At 43.2% G+C, this 22,703-nt stretch overlaps 1 protein-coding gene and 1 pseudogene across 1 annotated transcript in view; both read left to right on the top strand.

The window, feature by feature from the left end:
* smn1 (survival of motor neuron 1, telomeric) overlaps window positions 1-22,703 on the top strand; it is a 43,806-nt gene that overhangs the window by 17,387 nt on the left and 3,716 nt on the right. The window lies entirely within an intron of this gene.
* LOC130103702 (uncharacterized) lies at window positions 10,164-12,084 on the top strand (annotated as a pseudogene).

Genomic DNA, 22,703 nt, shown 5'->3' with positions numbered 1-22,703 from the left:
AAAAACATACATAAAATCCTAAACAAAACGTTAGCATTTGACAAAATGAATGTAGAGTCATTGGTTGTTTAGCTTATACAATTATTATAATGAAATATCAACCATTACATTCATAAAACTGCAGAATATAAATACATTTTTAAGCAGTCAAAAAGGAAATGTCCAACACAGGACAAAACACAGTTCTTTTCACAATACATGACACATAACCCCCCTTCAAAATAATTTCACTTAAAGACCCACTCCGATGAAAATAATGTTTTTCTAGGTGTTAACATGTTCTTGTGGCATTTTTCTGATGTTAGAGGACATACCTTGAGAAAAATCAGCTCAAAGTTGTATTTCTGAGTATTTCTACATTCAAATGGCTGTGAATCAGTAGCAGACGCCAAAATGCCGGCTAAAATCGACTGGAGTTGTGACGTAGTAACTCCACTGGGCGTCTCCACACGCGACGTCTTGGAGTGAAATAATGATCGGTGATCGGTGATAACTTTGATTAACTTCGGATAATAACAATTAACGTGTATATAATACTGTTGCCCCACCGGTATTGTGGGTGTAAGCTAGCGGGAGAGACAGAGCTCTCAGCAACGGGCAGGGGGAGGGTCGTCTCCGTGCCAACGGCTCCGCCCACAACGCAGAGGCGAATTGCTAATGAGCTACTGGCGCTCTGCTGAAGCGAAGTCCCAGAAAACGGCACAGGTTTTGTGATTTTGGCTAAAAATGGCATAATCATAATTTAAAGACCACTGGGAATGTTTAAAAATAGCTCAAAATATGATCGGAGTGGGACTTTAATTCCAAAAAATTGTTGGATTCACGTACACTGGTGGCCAAAAGAAGCATTTAAGTGTCTTCATGTTTTTGAAAGAAGTCTCTTTGATGCTCAAGAAACATTTATTATTATTATCAATGTCTGACTGTCTACTCCATCTTTTCCACAGCATAGGAGTAAAAGTCATCATCAAAATAATCTTTAAAAAACCAACACAATCTCTTTGTCCACCTTTGTGAATAAATGAACTTCTGAACTCCTGTTCAGAACTTGACTGACACCATCAGAATGTTTCCTGGTCTGTATGCGTGTCCACAAACACAAATGTACTCAGTCCTTCAGATGAGATCCCGGTTCCAACACTATATAAAACAGGGAGAGAGAGCATTCCATATTAGTGTCAAATTATTTTTAACCTCCTTTTTTTTTTTTTTTTTACATTTTTATTATTATTTTTTATTATAACTTAAGAATATATTTTGTAAACAGCTTTTTGTCAATAGCATATTCAAACATTTCAGCTGAACTAAATTTAATTATGCCAGATAAAATTTTAATACGTACATATCCTAAATTCTGTCCAAAAATGCTGAGATCCATAGAGAGAAAGACTGAAATCAATGATTTAGCCCATTTCAGCTTGTCTGCAGTGAAGGGGTTCCTGTTTGAGACAAATACACAGTAAGACACATGCAAGAAATCACTGTGTGATGATCGTTCTCCTTCCTACAGTAGTTAACCCACCTGTGCGCTGATATTAGGACCTTCCTGGTCAGGTGGGACTGCAATGTTATTGAGTCTTCTGCCTAATATATATATATAATAATGCAAAAATATATGTCAAATACAGAAGTATAGGCTACAGCAAATAAAAAAAAATACAGTAAGTCTCTGTATGTGGTGTTTGACGTCACAGAAAGTTCCTATGATGCAATGGTTATTTAACTGTAACAGTTATTTACTGTAAAGATAAATATGTATAATACTGGGTGATTTAAAGTAAATAACTCGAGAAATTACAGAAAAGTCTATGAAGTCCGTGAAGATGAAAGATTGGTTTGAAGATGCTACGTTACGTTTAAAAGGGTGTTTGGAATGTACAGATTGGACTGTTTTTTTGGACTCTGGTTCGGACATTGATCTAGTAACAGATGTAATTTGTAGTTTTGTGACGTTTTGTGAGGATATGTTAATACCTGTGAACTCGTTTAGGAAATTTGCAAACAGCAAACCGTGGGTTACAAAATCACTCAAGATTCTTTTGCCAAAAAGAAATAGTGCTTTTAAAGAGGGAAATACAGTAGAGCATTTTAAGAGAAATGAAGTGTGAAATCAAGAGGGCTAAAGCAGTCTATAAGGAAGATTTCGAGTTAAAAATTACAATGTTTAAATGAAATTCTGTTTGGGAGGGGATGCATTTAATAACAGGTGTAGTGTATCTGGACTGTGTCAGTTTGACTCATTCAATTCTACATGTGAAAATGCTTTTAACCCTTTGACTCAGGGCTGGACTGGGACAAAAAATCGGCCCGGGCATTTTGGCCCAACCTGGCCCACTATATAACATAAACGAACTTTGCACGCCCTTGAATATGTATACCAACTCCTATTAAAACCACTAATGCCATAAGTGAATAGGAGTGAGTAAGAGTTAACCGATGAAATAATACTAATTTGAACTATACTCCACAGTGATGAATCCTAAAGAAAGCTATAAGCTGGGATAGCAATACCGGTATTTTCCACAGCATTTTGGCAAATCTGTGAAAAGTGCACCTCTGTCCCTCTAGGGGGGTTCGGGGGTATGCTCCCCCGTAAGAAAATTTTGTGTTTTTTAATGTTAAATTCATCAATCTGGTGCACTTTGAGAGTTAAAAATAAAGAGCTCCAACCCATATTCAGTGTGCAATTGAACAAAGAAAAACTCAAAACTCTTTTAGTTGTGATATAGTGTCTGTCTACATTACACTACTATAATAGTTATAATATTAATCCCATGGCAGTAATAGCCATATGTTGTAAAACAAAAGCACTGAAAAATAAAAGCAACTTTCATAATTAGTTTCGAAATAATTTCTATACAGAGATAAGCACATGATCTTTTATTTTGACGGAAACGGCATCGAGCTTTTATTTTGAAGAAAAACATGGTTTACAAACGCGTCTCATTACAATTCTAATAAAATGCGTAATCGTCAAATATGCAGATGTGTAAATAATGAGTAACTGGGTAGTGGGTTCTTACATAGCCTAAGTGTTGTGACAGTAGCCTAGTTCTGCTTACCACAGTTCTCTACACTCACTCATCTCTCTCCTTATCCTCCTCACTATCCTCATCAGCCACTTGAAGGGCCTTTGAAGTTTATTTTTTCACGCTATTTCACTGCACATTCCTTGCGTTTCTTCTCCATCGCTCTTACTATTTTGACAGATACACACACTGCTCGCTCACTCAGAACTCAAAAGGGGAGGAGTTTAAAGATGTGATTGGACCAGCCCAGTGTCAATCAAGAAAATAACCAATGGGCTGCTGATTTACACGTTTCATCATATACCGGTCTGTGAGAAAAAGAAAAACCTACGCTGACTTTTTTGTCCAATGCATTACACCGGCACAAAGATCCCAGAGCCGCCAATTAAACAAAACTAAACGCAATGGGCCGCCGATGTACGAGTTTTATGGGCCGTTCAGACAAAAAAATAAAATAAATGAAGTATGAGATGTATCGGCCCACAAAGCACGTCGGCCCACTGGGCAAATGCCCGGTATGCCCGATGGCCAGTCCAGCCCTGCTTTGACTCTTATCCGTAACTCTCTCTTCTGGCACCACAGAGTCTGCGTTAAAATTGCCATTGACACCTTTATGGCATGCAAATGTTTACACACAGCCATGGGTTTGGGCCTCAAAGAGATCAGTATCTCCTCAGAGCAATGCCAGGTGGCCAAGAAAAGCTCACTCCAAAACGCACACACACAAAAAGACATTCCTTCATTGAAATAAATAATTAGACTAATTCTGGAAAGAATACGATAAATTCCTGTATGTTTGCATGTTTCCCAGTTCATATTAGTCTAGTTACGATTTCCTAGTGTATCAGTGGAACTCTTAAGTGCTTGTAATTATGCATTAAGCTGTATCTTTGTAATTCCATTCTTTTTCATGTTTTATTTGGTACCGTTGTAATCCTCTTAGTCTCACTGAATTAACCAGATACAGGAAATTACAGTAATATGACATTCTATGCACACCAGCTTTCTGGTTAGAAACTACATATTTTAACACTGCCATATAACATGCAAATTAGGCCGTCCCAACAAGACAAAGGGACTTTCCCGCTCACGGTTTGCCGAATGACTATTGGCCAGTTCACTCCAAAAAGGTGTGAACTCCGGTTTCCTCAAAAGTATGGAACGCCAGTTCCTCCTTGTCTTCAGTGCTCTTCAAGATCTTCTCGTCAGTCCGTTAGTTTAGTTTTTCTTTTACTTCCCGTTTTGCATTCTACTTTGTTCATTTCCACAGACTAGTGAACTTAGCCTGAATTATTTTTCTTTGAGTAACTTCACTTCAAGAGGCTTTAAATCCGCCGCTCCTCCGCACACCAGAAGAACTCACTCACGCAGCCTTGTTCAGCAACATAAGAGAACCATATGCAAGTATTCGTTTTATCGAGCTTTAATGCGTTTATGATTCGATATCTTGGTGTCTCTCTATCTCAAGGTTCCTGTCTCGATATCTTGGTGTCTCTCTATCTCAAGGTTCCTGTCTCTGTGATTTTGCCATACTGTCGACCACTTTCTAATTCTTTTATCTTTCATTTTATTTCATTGTTTGTTGCTTTAATCCGTGTATACATATATTCCGTGTAATTTTAGTTCACCTGTATACGTAGTTTCATTTATTAAATACATTATATTCATTTGATTGACTGCACATAATTCAAAGTCCCTTTAATGTTGCAATCAAGCTACACGCTTTAAAATTTGTTGATACTTAAATGTTATAGAACAGGAAAATTAATCCTCGTGGCCAGAGGAATAGCGTCTCCTGAAAGTCTATCACAGGGATAATTTTTCATGGGGTGATAAAGATCGGATGATCAGTTTGCTGGACAAAACAGATTAGTCGGTACTAAATTAATCCCATGGGGAATTGTCCTTAGAGACGGACTTTTGATTTGAGCTCGGCGATTTGAGCTCGGCGACTTCTAAGGGCCCCCGCCCTGCGACTTCTAATGCCCCCCCCCCCCCCCCCCTGCCTCGGGCCCTGGGTACTCGGTACCCTTTATCCCCCCAGTACCACGCCCCTGAATAGGAGTATCCCTACACAGGTCAGGAAAGTAGGAAAATAAATAATAGAATAAGTTTAAACGGATTCAGATCAGATGCAGTTTTGTTACAGGATTTTAATAATTTTTATTAGAGATTTGATACTTATGATTTTAAACAGGAAATTGAGTATTTGAAAAATGAATGTAGGATAAACGGAGAGTCCCTTTTGATGTGGGGGATGTGATAACAGTTTTTAAACAGTGTAATCAGGAAGGCACCTGGGCCTGATAATATAGAGGGTTGTTTACTCAAGGAATGGGCTGTGCAGTTAGGACCAATATTTTATGAAAATATTGCTCTGTCCCTGCAACTACAAAAAGTACCTGCAAGGTGGAAGCATGTCTTTAGTGATTCCAATGTCAAAAAAGCAGAATGTACAGATGTTAGATGACTTTAGACCTGTGGCGCTCACATCCTTAGTTATAAAATGTTTTGAAAAATTAGTTAAGAGAGAAATTATGCAAAGGACTCTTCACTTTGCGTACAGGGCTAAACGAGGTGTAGAGGTTGCAGTAGCAACTCTCTTACATTTAGTATACTTCAGCATTTAGATAAGACGAAAACATTGGTTAAATTACTTTTTATTGATTTTTCATCTGCTTTCACAGCCACATATTTTAGTTGAGAAACTCATTAAAGAAGTTGGTTTGGATTTTAATCTTGTAGGATGGATTTTAGATTTCCTTGTGCAGAGAACACAGAGAGTTAAGGTAAATTACTATTTTTCTAAATGGCTGGTATCATCTACTGGGTCACCTCGAGGATGTGTCCTCTCTCCTTTATTATTTATCTTGTACACAAATGATTGTGAGAGTATTTTTAGTAATAGGCATATCATAAAATTTGCTGATGATTCTGTAATTGTTAGCCTATTGAGTGAGGAGGATTCCATGCATGGTCCTGTGATTGATGATTTTATTGTCTGGTGTCAGAATGCTTTTTTTAAAACTTAATGTTCTGAAAACTAAGGAGATGACTATTGACTTTAGCTCGAGGAGGAAATCTATTCAAGATAAGCAAATAAGTATTAATGGAGCGGGTATTCAAAGTGTTGAACAGTACAAGTATGTCTTAGATAACAAATTGACCTTTTCTCGAAATACTGATGCTTTGTGTAAGAGGGAGCAAAGATTGCATTATCTGTGGAAAATAAGGTAATTTAATGTGGATAAAACATTGATGTGTATGTTCTACAAATCATGACTACGTTTACATGCAGCCAAATTTCGGGTTATGGTCGGGTTAAGGTCACTATTCGGGTTTCTGAAACATTAGGGATAACCCGTTTACATGCGTGAGCAGAGAGAGTTACTCCTCCTGTATACATGGAATTGCAATATCCCGATGTAAACGCGACGCGCGGTTAGCGTCTGGACGTACGGACAACCTTAAGACGCAATATGCGTCATTTCCGATTCTTCTTCCTGTATCCAAAGACAACAACAACAGCAGCACGCGGATAATGAATAGTTCGGGGCAGATAGCGATCGCCTTTGTTTGCGCTTTGGTGCTGGTAACGTTACTGACCTCGCTCCAAAAGTATGCTGTGCTGCGTCTCGCCATGTTTACTTCCGGTATACTGCACGCGGAGTTTTGTATGCGCCGAGAAGTTTCGGTTTCTCTACTCAAAAGACCAAGATTCCTTGCGAATAGAACATGCGCAGAACACAAATCACTATGGGGATATGCCGATGTGCGTTTACATGACCAAAAATTCGGGTTAGAAAAGGGGTACCCCAGGTATAATATCCCGGTTTTTAAAATCCGGGATATGAGCATATTCGGGTTTTTGCCGGTGTTTACATGGCCGTTCGCGACCGGGTTATTGCTAATATCCCGGTTTTGAACGGGTTATTGGCTGCATGTAAACGTAGTCATGACTACGTTTACATGCAGCCAATAACCCGTTTTGGTCATGTCATTGACTACGTTTACATGCAGCCAATAACCCGTTCAAAACCGGGATATTAGCAATAACCCGGTCGCGCACGGCCATGTAAACACATGCAAAAACCCGAATATGCTTATATCCCAGATTTTAAAAACCGGGATATGATACCTGGGGTACCCCTTTTCTAACCCGAATTTTTGGTCATGTAAACGCGCATCGGCATATCCCCATAGTGATTTGTGTTCTGCGCATGTTCTATTCGCAAGGTATCTTGGTCTTTTGAGTAGAGGAACTTCTCAGCGCATACAAAAACCTGCGTGCAGTATACCGGAAGTAAACATGGCGAGACGCAGCACAGCATACTTTTGGATCGAGGTCAGTACCAGCACCAAAGCGCAAACAAAGGCGATCGCTATCTGCCCCGAACTATTCATTATCCGAGTGCTGCTGCTGTTGTTGTTGTCTTTGGATACAGGAAGAAGAATCGGAAATGACGCATATTGCGTCTTAAGGTTTTCCGTACGTCTTGACGCTAACCGTGCGTCGCCGTTTACATCGGGATATTGCAATTCCATGTATACAGGAGAAACTCTCTCTGCTCACGCATGCAAACGGGTTATTCCTAATGTTTCAGAAACCTGAATAGTGACCTTAACCCGACCATAACCCGAAAATTGGCTGCATGTAAACGTAGTCATATTGAGTTGCTGTTATCCTTTTCATTGCTGTGCTGGTTTAATTCTCTGAATGTGAAAAATAAGAATTGTATTGAGAGGATTGTATCAGGGAAATAAAATAACGGGGAGGAAGCAGATGACTATGGCCCAGATATAGACAGGTTTTGGGTAAAGCCCAGCATATTGTTAGATGATTCCCACCCTAGGTATTATGAGTTCCATCTCCTCCCTTCTGTAAAACAAACCGGTTTAAAAATTAATTTATCCCCTCAGCTCCTAAGGTAGATTTTTTTTCAGGATGAAAACAAACTTTGTGTGTTTGTGTGTGTGTGTGTGTGTGTGTGTGTGTGTGTGTGTGTGTGTGTGTGTGTGTGTGACTTTGTCTTATGTGTATGCTTGTTTGCTGCAACCAAATTGCCTTCGGGAAATGAATAAAGATGAACTGAACTGAACTGAACTGAACAATGATGGAGACAAGGCAGCGGCTCAGGGAACCAGAGGCTTGACAGTGTGTGATGAGACTTGATGTAGCATCAGACAAGCTGCCAGGCCAGGAGAGTCAGGGATCAGGGTAGAATGGGATGCAGGGGAGGAACCAACACAACACACAAGACAAGACAACAAGAGATAAACAAACAGAGCAAATAAAACTAAGAAAGTAAAAACTAACTATATAACTGGAATCTGAAAACAAAACAAAAGAAACTAATATAAATTCCAAAACATAAACCTTAACTTGCAAACAAGAGAAAGGCTAAATTAATAATATATAAATTCCACAAAAAAATAACAGGATCTAAAAACAAAAGAATCAAAACTGCAAACTTGCAGGAAACTAGAGAGAAAAATAAGAACTAAAAATCTAGAGAGAAACAAAAAGGCTTGAGAGAACTGGAGCAAAAGACTGGAACTTGTCTTAAGTAAAAAACGAGGACTAGACAAGGACTAAACAAGGGGGCGTGGTAACGGGAAACAAGGAAGCGGAACAAGATGAGTCACAAGTCTGACACACAACACAAACATAGAGACATGAAACAAAGACAACACAGACAAGGCTGCCAGGGCAGAAACCTGACAGCAATGATATTTTTCAAATGTAATAATAGAAATGTGTTCAGCCAGATCCTCCCTGTACCACACCAGAATTCCTCCTGAGTCTCGTCCACGATGGACTACCTAATATAACTAAGGGCACTATTTTACAGAAATTCTGGGTCTGTGCTTTTAGAACCAAATGTTGAATTGAAATATGAAGACCCTGAATATTCCAACAACTTATTTGAAATGAACGCATTAGTATTTTTAAAGATAAACCTATTTGGTAACACAGAGAGAATAATAATAATAATAATAAAAATTCATTACATTTATATAGCGCTTTTCTAGGCACTCAAAGCGCTTCACATGGAAGGGGGAATCTCCTCAACCACCACCAATGTGCAGCATCCACTTGGATGATGCGACGGCAGCCATAGTGCGCCAGAACGCTCACTATGGCTGCCGTCGCATCATCCAAGTCATCCTAATCATCATCCTAATCATCCCCATATATATATGATTAGGAGGCCATGATGGACAGAGGCCACTGGGCAAATTTGGCCAGGATGCCAGGGTTACACCCCTACTCTTTCGAAAGACATCCTGGGATTTTTAATGACCACAGAGAGTCAGGACCTCGGTTTAACGTCTCATCCGAAGGACGGTGCTCTTTGACAGTATAGTGTCCCCGTCACTACACTGGGGCGTTAGGACCCACACAGACCACAGGGTGAGCGCCCCCTGCTGGCCTCACTAACACCTCTTCCAGCAGCAACCTGGTTTTCTCAGAAGGTCTCCCATCCAGGTACTAACCAGGCTCAGCCCTGCTTAGCTTCAGTGGGCAACCAGTCTTGGGCTACAGGGTGATATGGCTGCTGGTGCTCCTCATCTTTAGGTGGTGGGTGTAAATCGTAAAGTGCACCACAACAACACTCTGACCGCTTCACATTATGTTCGTAACACTGTTGGTTCAATTGTTCTCTCCTCTTAATCCAATTGTTATGGCAGCCCCTAACTGAGCATATAATACTTGACATTTTACCATTCTTCATCTCAACTAGCGCAGAATAACATGTGAAGCATGAGAAATGTACATGTGAAAATGTACATGGCAAACAACTTACATGAGTACATTTTTGTTTATTTTTTGTCAATAGAGCTCTGTGTTTGTGAATGTTGTTCTCTCTCTCTCTCTCTCTCTCTCTCTCTCTCTCTTTCTCGGAGTACAAGTTGCTTGCTATCTAAAAATAAGAAAACAGTACCAGTAGTTTACAGTTGTAAATTAGCTTTTCTGCATCAGAAACAAGTAGCATGTTTTATATTCACCTTATTTTCCACGACAACAAGGGTGACGCCATTGCGTTCGTTTTGTCATCTTACTTCCGGCTGAGAGCGACTTCAACTTCCGGCTGAGAGGGATCTGCGCTAGTTGAGACGAAGAACGGTAAAATGTCAAGTATTATATGCTCTGTTAGGGGCTGCCATAACAATTGGATTAAGAGAGAACAATTGAACCAACGGTGTTACGAAAATAATGTGAAGCGGTCAGTGTTGTTGTGGTGCACTTTACGATTTACACCCACCACCTAAAAAAACGAGGAGCACCTGAGGCAATGGCGGAAGGCGATAAACTTGAAGTGCCCACCCAAGCGCCCTTAAGTGTGTTCGTACCATTTTATGGACGGGAAGCGGACTGACGAACACCCTTACCCCCAGAAATGGCTTGGCTACGATGTTCCGGTAAAGAAGTCACGCCGGGTGCTGAACAGGTTGTCAGATTCAGGTAAGCTAACTTACCTTACTGTTAGCTAGGCTATGTGCTTGTTAGCCTAACGTTACATTCGTGAAGTCCGTTCTATGAATACATTTAAGATCAGTAACAAGCCTTTAACAAAATACAATGAATCTTGCATGATTACCATTGCCCACCTATATGTCATATTTATTTTACTTTGTGATATGGACATAAGGGTCTGAAATAAAGAATGAATGAATGAATGAATATTCACGATAGTACAATATAGTATGGTACATTACAGTCTTACTATAGCTCGCATTATTCCTGTAAGTTTCAGAGATTGGCGATGCTAGTGGGCCAGCTAGCTACAGCTCTCATTCAGATATTGATATTGACCTACGTAGAGTTAGGAGATTATGTGTATACTGTCTAGTTTTTAATGTATCTCTTTCTCACACACTGTTCTGTGTAACTATGGGTGCCATCATAAATGAATTCTCATGATCTATTTTAAGTACTAATGTAAAAATGTTTATGGTTATATTATTTCCATTGATGCATCGATGAGAGTCAGTGATGCAGTGGATAACTCTGAGGATGATCACATGCCCATGCCCCACAGCTGTGATGCAGAAACACAATGGGAGGATCCATCTGTCTCTGATCACAACTATGGTTCAAAACCTCAACTCAACCTGAAGCCACCTACATCTGAAATGGGAACACAATGCGTTGAGCCGGCGCCATTGTATTTAACTCTGCTGAGAAACAACCACCTTTGTCAGCTCTACACAGGGTTGGCATTGGATGCATTCCATTCAGTTGCTGAGCACCTTACCAATTCATACACCAACAGCTTTCAGCTACACATTTGGGATCAGCTCCTGATGACTCTGATGAAGCTGCATCTTAATTTATTGCAGGGTGATCTTGCTGAAAGGTTTGGTGTTTCGCAGTCCATTGTTAGCAAGGTGATTTCGTGTTGGCTTGACATCATGGAGGAGAAGATGAGGTGTTATATACCATGGCTTCCCGGGGAGACAATCCAGGCAACAATGCCTCAGTGTTTCAAAGAACAATTTCCAAACACAACATGTGTGATCGACTGTTCAGAGACACCCCTTCAAAAGCCACGCAACCTTGACTCGAGAGGTGAGTCCTACAGCCATTACTACGGCCAGAACATCATCAAATACCTGGTCTCCATTGCACCACATGGACTGATCTTGTTCATCTCACCAGCTTATGGAGGAAGGTGCAGTGATCAATTCATAACTGCAAATTCAGGGTTCCTGGAATACCTTCGTCCAGGCGATGAAGTAATGGCAGACAGAGGCTTCACCATTACCGATCTCCTCTATGAAAGGAAGGTGAAACTTGTCCTTCTAGCATTTACCAAGAGAGGCATGCAACTCTCTGAAGAAGACACCACTAACACTAGGCGCATTGCCAATGTACGTGTCCACGTTGAGCGGGTCATATGCCGACTTAAAAACTTCAAAGTCCTGTCTCAAACCGTTCCAATTAACCTCACCCCTAAAATAGATAAAATTCTAAGAATTTGCGCAGCCCTGTGCGACCTTCGATGTGACATCATTTCTAATATAGAGGATGAATAAATGTTGATTTGTAGGTGCGTTCCAGGTCTGTTGATACTTTTTGCTTTGGTTTTGATTTAACTAATCAGTGTAAATAGTGTAAGTAGTTATTTTTATAAACCTTTACAGTGTGACCAGATTTTACCTGTTGTGAATAGTTATTTTTATAAACCTTTACAGTGTGATCAGATTTTACCTGTTGTGAATAGTTATTTTAATAAACCTTTACAGTGTGACCAGATTTTACCTGTTGTGAATAGTTATTTTAATAAACCTTTACAGTGTGACCAGATTTTACCTATCAGTAATTTATTATAAAACCATATAATGTGAGCACTGTAGATTTTCTATAAAACTTAAAGGAATTAGGTTTTCTGGTTAGAAGGAATAAGTCATGTCAAGCAAATGAATACCATCTTGGTTTATCATTAAATGGTGAAATAGTACCTCTACCTGAAGGTCAGTAGAATGTGTCTCTAGTTTCCTGAAAACAAACACTTCTTACAACTGATTTTATACAACTTATTTAATCTAAAACACAAAATCACAAATGTATCTAATTTAACAGAACCGATTTAAAATGCATCCCACCCCAATTACCTAATATCCTATCCTTAACCCTAATTATTCTCATTCCTGCTTATTTACAAAGCTGCATATATCTTGTGGAAAGCAAAAGGCGGCCTGCCTGAAACTCATCTGACACATGAGGGAGCATATACTTAAAATAAAAGGCTTTTATTCTAGCTACAGTCTTGGCACAGAATTGCTCATTGTATGGGACTTGTAGCAGAACTTGCTGTGATGGAACCCAGATGAGCAGCTTACAGGCCCTCAGCCCTGTACAGAACATGCCGAGCTGAACTTGTACATAGAAGCCCCGTGGACCATTTGGCTGCAGCTGAGGTGTCCCCTCCACCATCTTCACATCATACCTCTGACTTCTGAACAGGTCCTCTAGAGACTCATCACTTTTAAGGAGAGGGCATTTGATCTCCAGCAGTTCCTCTGAGTTCAAAACTCCATCAGGGCTTGCTAACTGCCAGGGCTCGCTTGCACACACGACATGTGGTGAGGATGCAGGCTGTTCTGGCTCCTGTGTCTGAGCAGCACTCAGACATTTGTGCAGAAGGCTTGACATAGACAGTCGAAGATGCTTGAGACCCTCTCTCAGTTCATCCTGGGTGCAAAATGAAAGAGTGGGAGGCAGATGGACATTGTTGGGCATTACCTCTGACGTCAGTACATCAGTAGCTCGGTGGTGGGAAAAGGTGATGTCCATTAACCGTTTCGGGCAGAGGTTCCTCTTGGTTCCCACATTCCAGAGCCGCTGCTCATCTGTGCAGGCAATGCCAGTGAGCCCACTGGACACAGCATTTTCCACCTAAGACAAACATATGCACTGATGAGCTTGTATACTTAGAAGATATTTCAAAACTTTCACAGTTGTCTTATTTAAAAATCATTCATTATTATTACACTTAATGTTTACATACCTTATTCCTTATGTCAGGTGATGGCGTAATTAGACTTAATGTTACACTTAATGTAAGCCTACCAAATTTACCTTTACCTTACCTTTTGCATATTCAGTGCATGCATGTTTTTTTTCCAAGCATATTTTACCAATTCCTAACTACATAAATCTGAATTATTAGCATTAATTTTGTATTTAATTAATTATAAGTGATATATAATTGTTCATGGAGGCTGGAAGTGAAAACCGCCTTATATTCAGATGTGCATAAATAAAACCTGCTTAATAATTATGCAACCTAAAATACACAATTAATAGTAGTTATTAAGATTCATGTTGTTTGGAATTGGTGAAATGTGCTTGAAAAAAATTTATATGATCAGAAATTGCATAATAATTATGCATGCACTGTACTTACCTGGACTCCATTCACTTACCTTACTCCACTGTACAATTAAGAGATTTGACAAGATACTTAGCCAGCCGATGGTCATCAGCTGTGTATGTCACAAACACATCTTAATATACTTAAATATATACATTTATAACATACTTAAGTTAAAAACACGAACGTTGCAATATATTATCATGAATAAATAAATACTAATAAAGTGTGTGATAGTCTTACCTTCCATAATATTGAGGCTGCGTGGCTACACGACCTTCCCAAACCAGCGATACACGAACATCCAGTAGTCTCCACGGATCCCTGGTTACTAACTAGCACCCATGCAGAGTGGTTTGGAGTGCTTGACTGGCTGGGGTGCACATTTGCTTTTAAAAAGACAAAATCACCCTCACTGTGTAAGAGTAGACGACCCACTTTTCCACTATGCAAATATTAATAGGCCTCAGTACTTTTATAATTTTTCATTGCTGCTCCATCAACTCCTTCTGACAGGACGACATAGTTAAATATGTCCCCATAGGTTACCTCAGGCCACTTCTTCATTTCGTCTACCCATGTTAACAATGACGATGGATGGGACAATATGAGACCATCTGATCGTCGTACGAAGTTTTCTCCGTGCTCCCAATTTAAACCATTTACAGTATTAACGTTATTTGTCATTTCGTTAAAGTTTTGGCTAGGTATAAACAATCTTCTAACTACTTAACTACAGTGGTGGAGGAAGTACTGAATCTCAGTACTTAAGTAAAAGTACAAATAACCAGAGACATATTTACTTTAGTAAAAGTAGAAGTACCACAATGACAACCCTACTTAAGTAAAAAGTAAAAAGTACCTGATTTTAAATGTACTTTAAGTATTAAAAGTAAAAGTACTTGCATAACAATTTATTCTCTTAATGTCTATATTCCAATGATTAATAAAACAGTTAATTCTAACTCATTCAACCTAATACTCATATAATGATGTTTAATATGATGGAAAAGCAGTTATATTTTAAGTTTTTGTCACCATTTCTGAACAAGCTTGCAATTAGGCAATATACACATCAAGCTTACTATATACCCTTACTATATACGGTGTATATATATATATATATATATATAAACACACATATTATGTTAAAACGCCGTATATAACGGCGTTTGGCTGTAAACACGATTCATTTATGGCGTAATTCTGAACCTCTTGGCTTGCCATACTAATCCTAACCAAACGTATAATACACACGCACCCCACATCACTACTAAACCTACCAATGCGTTTCCTATGCATGTAAAAACTAATTTTCGCGTATAAATTGCACGATAAACACACTGCGTGCTATAGAGACGCATTTAGTGTGACCGGGTTGATATATCTAGGCAACCAAACTTCACTGGTGAGACAGAAACGTGCGATGAACGGACGGTCAGGAAGACGTTTTGGCAGGGAAAAAAATGATCAGAAAATGTAACGAAAATGTAACAGAACGTTGTAGAAATGTAGTGGAGTAGAAAGTATAATAATTGCTGCAAAATGTAACGAAGTAAAAGTAAAAAGTATGCACTATTGATTCTACTTAAGTAAAGTACAGATACGTGAAAAATTTACTTAAGTAAAGTAACGAAGTATTTGTACTTCGTTACATTCCACCACTGCTTAACTAGCTAACGGATGTGCCGTGTCAGTTTAGCGGAAGTCGGATGACAAAATGCGGAAGAGCGAAGTATTAAAAGTGGGCGGGGCGGAATAAGGTGAATAGCTTAGCTAAAATTCTAAAGTGGAATGCTGTTCTTGAAACATGAGAAATGTGGTTTTGAAAACATAAATTGCGCTATACTGTAGGTCTTTTAACTGTAGTGAATGAAGTAACAAGAAATCCTTAATTTTGTTCCTCAGATTGTAAGACTTTCAGATGTAAGTGAATCACATGCATCTCACCATAAATACATGGTTCCCTTTCAGTTGGTCACTATAACGTACGTAGTGACCGACGAATATGAATCTCGCTAGAGTGGCCAATCTACTTAGAGTGAAACTAAACAAGCCAATGCTCATTGCCGTGCAATCATTTGCATCAGCTGCGCGGCCTTACAGCGCGGGTATATAACGAGCAGCAGGTGCGATTGCACTTCAGCTTTTTGCTTCGGAGCCAAGCACTTGGATGCTTTCTACAACATTGTGTGAATTCAACGAGCCTTTCTGGACCTCTACGCTACCTCGTGTGTCTGGGCCTCGAACACGCTGAGGCAGCTTTTGTGGATGAGTCATGTACCCATTATGGGAAGATGACTATCGTGGAGCTGCGGTCGAGACTCTCTTTCCTGCAAAGGGGCGGAGTCCCCGTGCCTCTGCCTCAATCCAACCCTCCCCAGAGGGTTGCTTCGGGCAGTGACGCGGGAGACCTGAGGATTACGGTGAGTGTGCTTCCTTCAGGGAACCAACCCCCTAGGAACCCTCATCCCTCTCACGCTCCGCAGCCAGTTGAGCCACCAAAGGAACGTGCTGGACCATCCTCAAGGTGTGTACCAGTCATTTCCTTTGGTGCTCCTCGCGACGATCAGATGTCGATCGCTGCATCAGAGGGTGGATCAGACTTCTCCGCGGACGACGATTCGGCGCCGCTGCCTCTTTCGGTTGTGCCAGCGGAACCCGAGTCGGACCCGAAGATGATGGCCATGCTTTACCGGGCTGCCGACAGGATCGGGCTTGTGTGGAACCCTCCACCGTGTCCCAGGCCCTCGAGGCTGGATTATTGGTATCTCAGGGTGGCACGCGCTGGTTCTCAGCAACCCAACCCAGTGCCTTTCTTCGCGGAAGTGCACGAGGAGCTCACAGGGACGTGGATGGCACTTTTTACTGCCAGAAACGTCCCGGTGGCTCCTCCTCCCTCACCACCCTTGATGGCTGGGCAGCTAAGGGATATATGCGTATCCCGCCAGTGGAGCGGGCCGTTGCTATGCAACTGTGCCCTAACTCCACTTGGCGTGGAGAACAGTGTCTTCCTTCCCGGGCCTGTAGGTACTCGTTGGACCAAGGCTTAAAAGGCCTGTGGGAAAGCTGCCTCTGCCATGCATGCCATGGCGTTGCTGCAGGTTCATCAGGCCATCAGGCACTGAAGGACCTGCACGAGGGTGGTCACGATCCACAAGTTCTCCGGAAACTTCGTACCGCAACGGACCTCACGCTTCGTGCGACCTTGGTGGTCCAGGAATGCCATCTCTGGCTGTGTCTAGCTGACATGAGGGAGACCGACAAGCTAGCTCCGGTTCCTTAACTCCCCCGTGTCCCAGACCGGCCTCTTCGGCGACGCGGTCGAGAACTTCGCCCAGCAGTTCTCGGCTGTACAAAAGCAGACGGAGGCCATCAAGCACATCCTGCCTCCATCCCACCGCCCGCGGCACCTCCATCTGCTCGTCGCCGGGGGCATCCTCCTGCGTCTGCCCCTGCTCCCGCGCCGCAGCAGCAGCCTCCACCTAAACGGTGCCATGGAGCCAGTCGCAGGCAGGCTGCCCCGCCCGTCCAGGCCCCCGCCAAGAAGGGCTGCAAAGCCAGGGGTAAGCGGCCCTAGAACGGGCGACCGGGGATGGATGGGACTGCTCTCCAGGAGACGGTGATCGTACCGCTCCCTCCCCCGGAAGAGGGCCGGGTGGAAAATCCTTTGTTACATTTTATTTGTGTTCCGCCACTGGCCTTAAAACCAGCGATACCCACATTTTCAATAAAAGAGCAGTTTCTTTCATCTATGGGTCCGAAGAGGGCCTGGAGAGCAGTGGGAGGAGAAAATCCGCACCACTCTCATCCGCCTCTTCTATCGCCAGCAGGCAGCAGTGTGCGGTTTGAGAACGCAACCAAGCCGCCTCCTGCACCTCCTGCCCCGTGGAACCAGGTAAGTGTTGCACAGCACACTCAGACCCCGCTACGGGCCGCCTCCCAGAGAGAACCTTCCGAGCCGCGTCCCTGTGTTCCACCTCGCTGCCCCACTCCGGGTACGCCTAAAGTCCAAATTGTCCCGCTTGTACGGTCTCTGCGAGCCCGGTCAGCGCTCCCCAGTCCGTCTCGCTGGCTCATTCAGACCATCAGGCTTGGCTATGCGATTCAGTTCGCCCGGCGTCCCCCCGAGTTTCGGGGCATCCACTCCACTACAGTAGGAGCAGCCGATGCCCATGTCTTGCGCGTGGAGATCGCAGTCCTACTGGCGAAGGACGCGATAGAGCCGGTCCCTCCAGCTGATATGAGGTCAGGGTACTACAGTCCCTACTTCATTGTACTCAAGGAGGTGGGTTACAACCGATCTTGGACCTGCGAGTTTTGAATCGGAGTCTTCACAAGCTACCGTTCAATATGCTCACGCAGAAACGCATTTTCGAATGCATCCGTCCCCGAGATTGGTTTGCAGTGATCGACCTGAAGGACGCGTACTTTCATGTCTCGATTCTTCCTCGACACAGGCTGTTTCTGCGCTTTGCGTTCGAGGGGTCCCTGCCCTTCGGGCTGTCCCTGTCTCCCCATGTCCAAAGTCACGGAGGGGGCCCTTGTTCCCATGAGAGAACAGGGCATGCACATCCTCAACTATCTTGACGACTGGCTCATACTAGCACACTCTCGAGATCAGTTATGCGAACACAGGGACCTCGTGCTCAGGCACCTAAGCCAGTTGGGTCTTCAGGTCAACTGGGAAAAGAGCAAACTTGCCCCCGTGCAGAGGATCTCTTTTCTCGGAATGGAGTTGGATTCGGTCGCACAGACAGCGTGCCTCACAGAGGAACACGCTCAGTCGGTGCTGAACTGCTTGAACACATTCAAAGGACGGCGGTCCCACTGAGATTTTTTCAGAGGTTCCTGGGGCATATGGCAGCGGCAGCAGCAGTAACCCTGCTCGGCCTGCATCATATGAGACCGCTTCAGCACTGGCTTCACGGCCGAGTCCCTAGATGGGCTTGGCACTCGTGTCGCCAGAGCTTCAGCCCGTGGTCAGATCCCTCGTTCCTGCGGGCAGGAGTCCCCTTGGAACAGGTGTCCAGGCATGCTGTGGTATTCACAGATGCCTCTGCCACCGGCTGGGGTGTCACGTACAACGGGCATGCAGTGTCAGGGGTGTGGACGGACCCCCAACTGCATTGGCACATCAACTGGCTAGTTGCTAGCAGATCGTCTTGCTCTGAGCCGCTTGAAAAGGCCGCTACAGGGCAGAGACGTGTTGGTCCGTACGGACAACACTGCGACCGTTGCATTCATCAACCGACAAGGTGATCTACACTCCCGTCGCATGTCCCAACTCGCCCGCCATCTCCTCCTCTGGAGTCAGAAGCATCTGAGGTCGCTTTGAGTCATGTATGTCCCCGGTGTGCTCAACTGTGTGGCCGACGAGCTATCACGAGCTGTGCTCCCGGAAGAATGGCGACTCCACCCCCAGGCGGTTCAGCTGATCTGGAGAGAGTTCGGGGAGGCTCAGGTAGACATTTTTGCCTCCTCAGAGACATCCCACTGTCAGCTGTTTTACTCCCTGACCGAGGGAACACTCGGCAGGGATGCACTGGCACACAGCTGGCCACGGGGCCTCCGCAAATATGCCTTTCCCCCAGTGAGCCTACTTGCACAGACACTGTGCAAAATCAGGGAGGACGAGGAGCAGGTCCTTCTGGTGGCTCCCTATTGGCCCACCCTGGCTTGGTTCCCAGAACTCATGCTCCTCGTGACAGTCCCTCCCTGGTCCATTCCTCTGAGGAAGGATCTTCTGACTCAGAGACGGGGCACCATATGGACGGGAAGTGGAGGTTCTAGGTGACTTACCCCCAGAGGTACTTAACACCATCACTTCTGCACGGGCGCTGTCCACGAGATGTGTGTATGCCCTGAAGTGGAACCTTTTCGTCGAGTGGTGTTCTTCTCACCGAGAATACCCCCGAAGATGTTCGATAGGGTCTGTGCTTTCCTTCTTGCAGCAAGGGTTGGATCGAAGGCTGTCTCCCTCCACCCTCAAAGTACATGCTGCAGCTATTTCAGCATATCATGACCACATAGATGGCAAAACAGTAGGAAAGCACAACCTGGTCGTCAGGTTTCTAAGGGCGAGACGATTAAATCCTCCTCGATCCCCCTCCATACTCTCTTGGGACCTTTTCCTGGTGCTTCGAACACTTCAGGACACTTCACTTAAAGCTTCTTTCCATGAAGACTTTGCTGCTGGTTGCACTGGCCTCTGTCAAGAGGGTTGGGGACCTGCAGGCATTTTCAATCGACGAATCTTGCCTAGAGTTCGGGCTGGGTGACTACCACGTAGTACTGAGGCCCCGGCCTGGCTATGTGCCCAAGGTTCCTACCACTCCCTTCAGGGACCAGGTAGTGAACCTGCAAGCGCTGCCCCTGGAGGAGGCAGACCCAGCCCTGGCTTTGCTCTGTCCCGTTCACGCTCTGCGTATGTACGTGGACAGAACTCAAAGCGTCAGGACCTCAGACCAACTCTTTGTCTGTTACGGAGGCCAGCAGAAGGGAAAGGCTGTCTCCAAGCAGAGGATGGCCCACTGGATAGTGGATGCCATCACCTTGGCATACCAAGCACAAGGCGTGCCCTGCCCGCTCAGGTTGCATGCACACTCCACTCCACGCTGGTACATGGCTCCTCGCTAACAGATATCTGTAGAGCTGCGGGCTGGGTGACACCTAACACGTTTGCTAGATACTATAGCCTACGTGTAGAGCCGGTCTCCCGTGTTCTCACCATAAACGGGTAGAAGCACCGAAAGGCCCCGCTCTGTCGGCTTGCTGCAACCTACTGTGCACCCTTATTACTCCAGAGTGGAGTCCTCCAACACCCTTGGCATGGACATCTCCTATCGTCCTTCCTGGCAAGAAGGGGTAGAGGCTTGCACAGGGCACTGGATGGGGTGCAGCAGCTGTGGCACTTTGGTAGGGATTCCTATTTGTCGGTCACGACGTACGTCAAAGTGACCCGCTGTTAGGGAACGTCTCGGTTATATATGGTAACCCTCGTTCCCTGAAGGAGGGAACGGAGACATACGTCCTGTCGCCACATCTGCTGCCGCCCGCTGGGGCTCATTATATACCCGCGCTGCGAGGCTGAGCTAGCCGAGAAATCTAGACGCACCCTAGCGGCAGCAAAAATTATTTTGCAGCAAAGTGTGGTCTAGCAACTCTCCGTTGGCTTTTCGAGCTGGAAAAACCAAACTCTGGTCAGGCCAATCACATCGTGTATAGATTTGGTGGGCGGGGTTAACAATGACGGCCGAGATTTGACGGTTCCGCGTGATTTCCATAGGTGATTTCCCTGGTAACGTTACTTGAAAACAAAGAAGATGCTGCTGGCGAACAGCGGCCTTTCGAATCAGATTTGGCCGCGACTCTGGAGGTCTTGGAGTTAAGAGAACGTAACTTAAGTCATTCTTAAAAAAGGAAGATGTGTTCGCAGTTTTGACGATCGGATACGGCAAAAGTTTAATATAGCAACTAGCTCCGCTGGTGGAAAAACGCATGGGACCCAACTAGGCATGTGCCGGTATCAAATTTTCATGCTGCGATTAATTGATTGAGCTTTTATCACGGTATACGGTATTATCACGATATTTTAATTGCACAAGAGAAACAGACGGATTGGGGGTATCTAAAAAAAACTTGCATCACAATGTGTAATTGTGATTGTCAAAACATTAATTTTATTTTTTAGTGACAACATGTTATAATGTTTACATGGTACAGTTACTGAGGCTACTGTTTGTATTATTGCTTAACACAATTTTCATGATTTCAATTAAATTCTTGGATTTAATTTCAATCTTGATTCAATATTGACTCATTTGGATAAATATTAGGTAGGCTACAGCAGATAGCCTGCATTTATTTTTTTCTCAAGAAAAAATATATCTCACATAATGCTGTAAACATACAGAGAGAAATTAAATATAATGCATACAATATAAATATAATAATAATATAAATATAAAAATGTAATATGCCGTAATTTCCATTATAATAACAATTATATAATGACAAGTAAACATATATTAAAATATGTAATAGTGCACATATTTAGCAAAATACTCCTCTCTATAGCTATTTTCTTATAGTCAACTAACATTAAATGGCTTTCCTGAGGTAAATGTAACGTTCTGTGACATAATTGTTCTCCTGCAGTGTTATTGACCTCTTTCCGTGGTTGAAAAACACTGATTGATCGAAAGTACGTACCTTTCGGTGGGTTGTACTGTATCTTTAATAAAAAGTAACAGATGATGTGTTTACTTGAACTGAGGCGCGTGATCTGTCACGTCATTTACAAGCACCAAAACAGTATTTATTGTCTGAATTTCGTTATAAAACCTGAGAGCTGATATTTTTTTCATATCAAAAGTAACCTGCTCTGTCTAGTCTGTCGGTGTCAGTGTCCTCTTTGCTCCGCGATTTTTCTCTGCGTGAGAAAATGGATGTGTGGCGCGAGACCGTGTGAAAGTGTCAATTGCGTGAGTCTCAAGCTGAATGCGTGAGAGTTGGCAGCCATGCGGGGGATAAATAGTCGGCAGCGTTCCTCCTTCCGCCGTGCTTCTTCTCCATGTGAGGATTGTTTACATTAGACTAGAGTGCGCACTGCATGCACACAGTGCTTATACATGTGATGTGGGGATTGTTTATATCAAAGTGCGCACGTGTTTTGCGCAGCATACGCATTGTTTTTTAAGCGGTTGATGGAAAATAAGCTGATGCGCGTTCTAAAAATCTAAATTCGGATCTATTATTTTTCACGGTATTTCGAAGTCCCCGCGATAAC

This window comes from Rhinichthys klamathensis, unplaced genomic scaffold, assembly GCF_029890125.1.
Source record: "Rhinichthys klamathensis goyatoka isolate OS25496 unplaced genomic scaffold, OSU_Roscu_1.1 h1tg000296l_1, whole genome shotgun sequence".
NCBI classification, from domain to species: Eukaryota; Metazoa; Chordata; class Actinopteri; order Cypriniformes; family Leuciscidae; genus Rhinichthys; species Rhinichthys klamathensis.
Note: the sequence above shows the minus strand (reverse complement) of the source record. Positions and strands in the feature narration are given on the sequence as shown.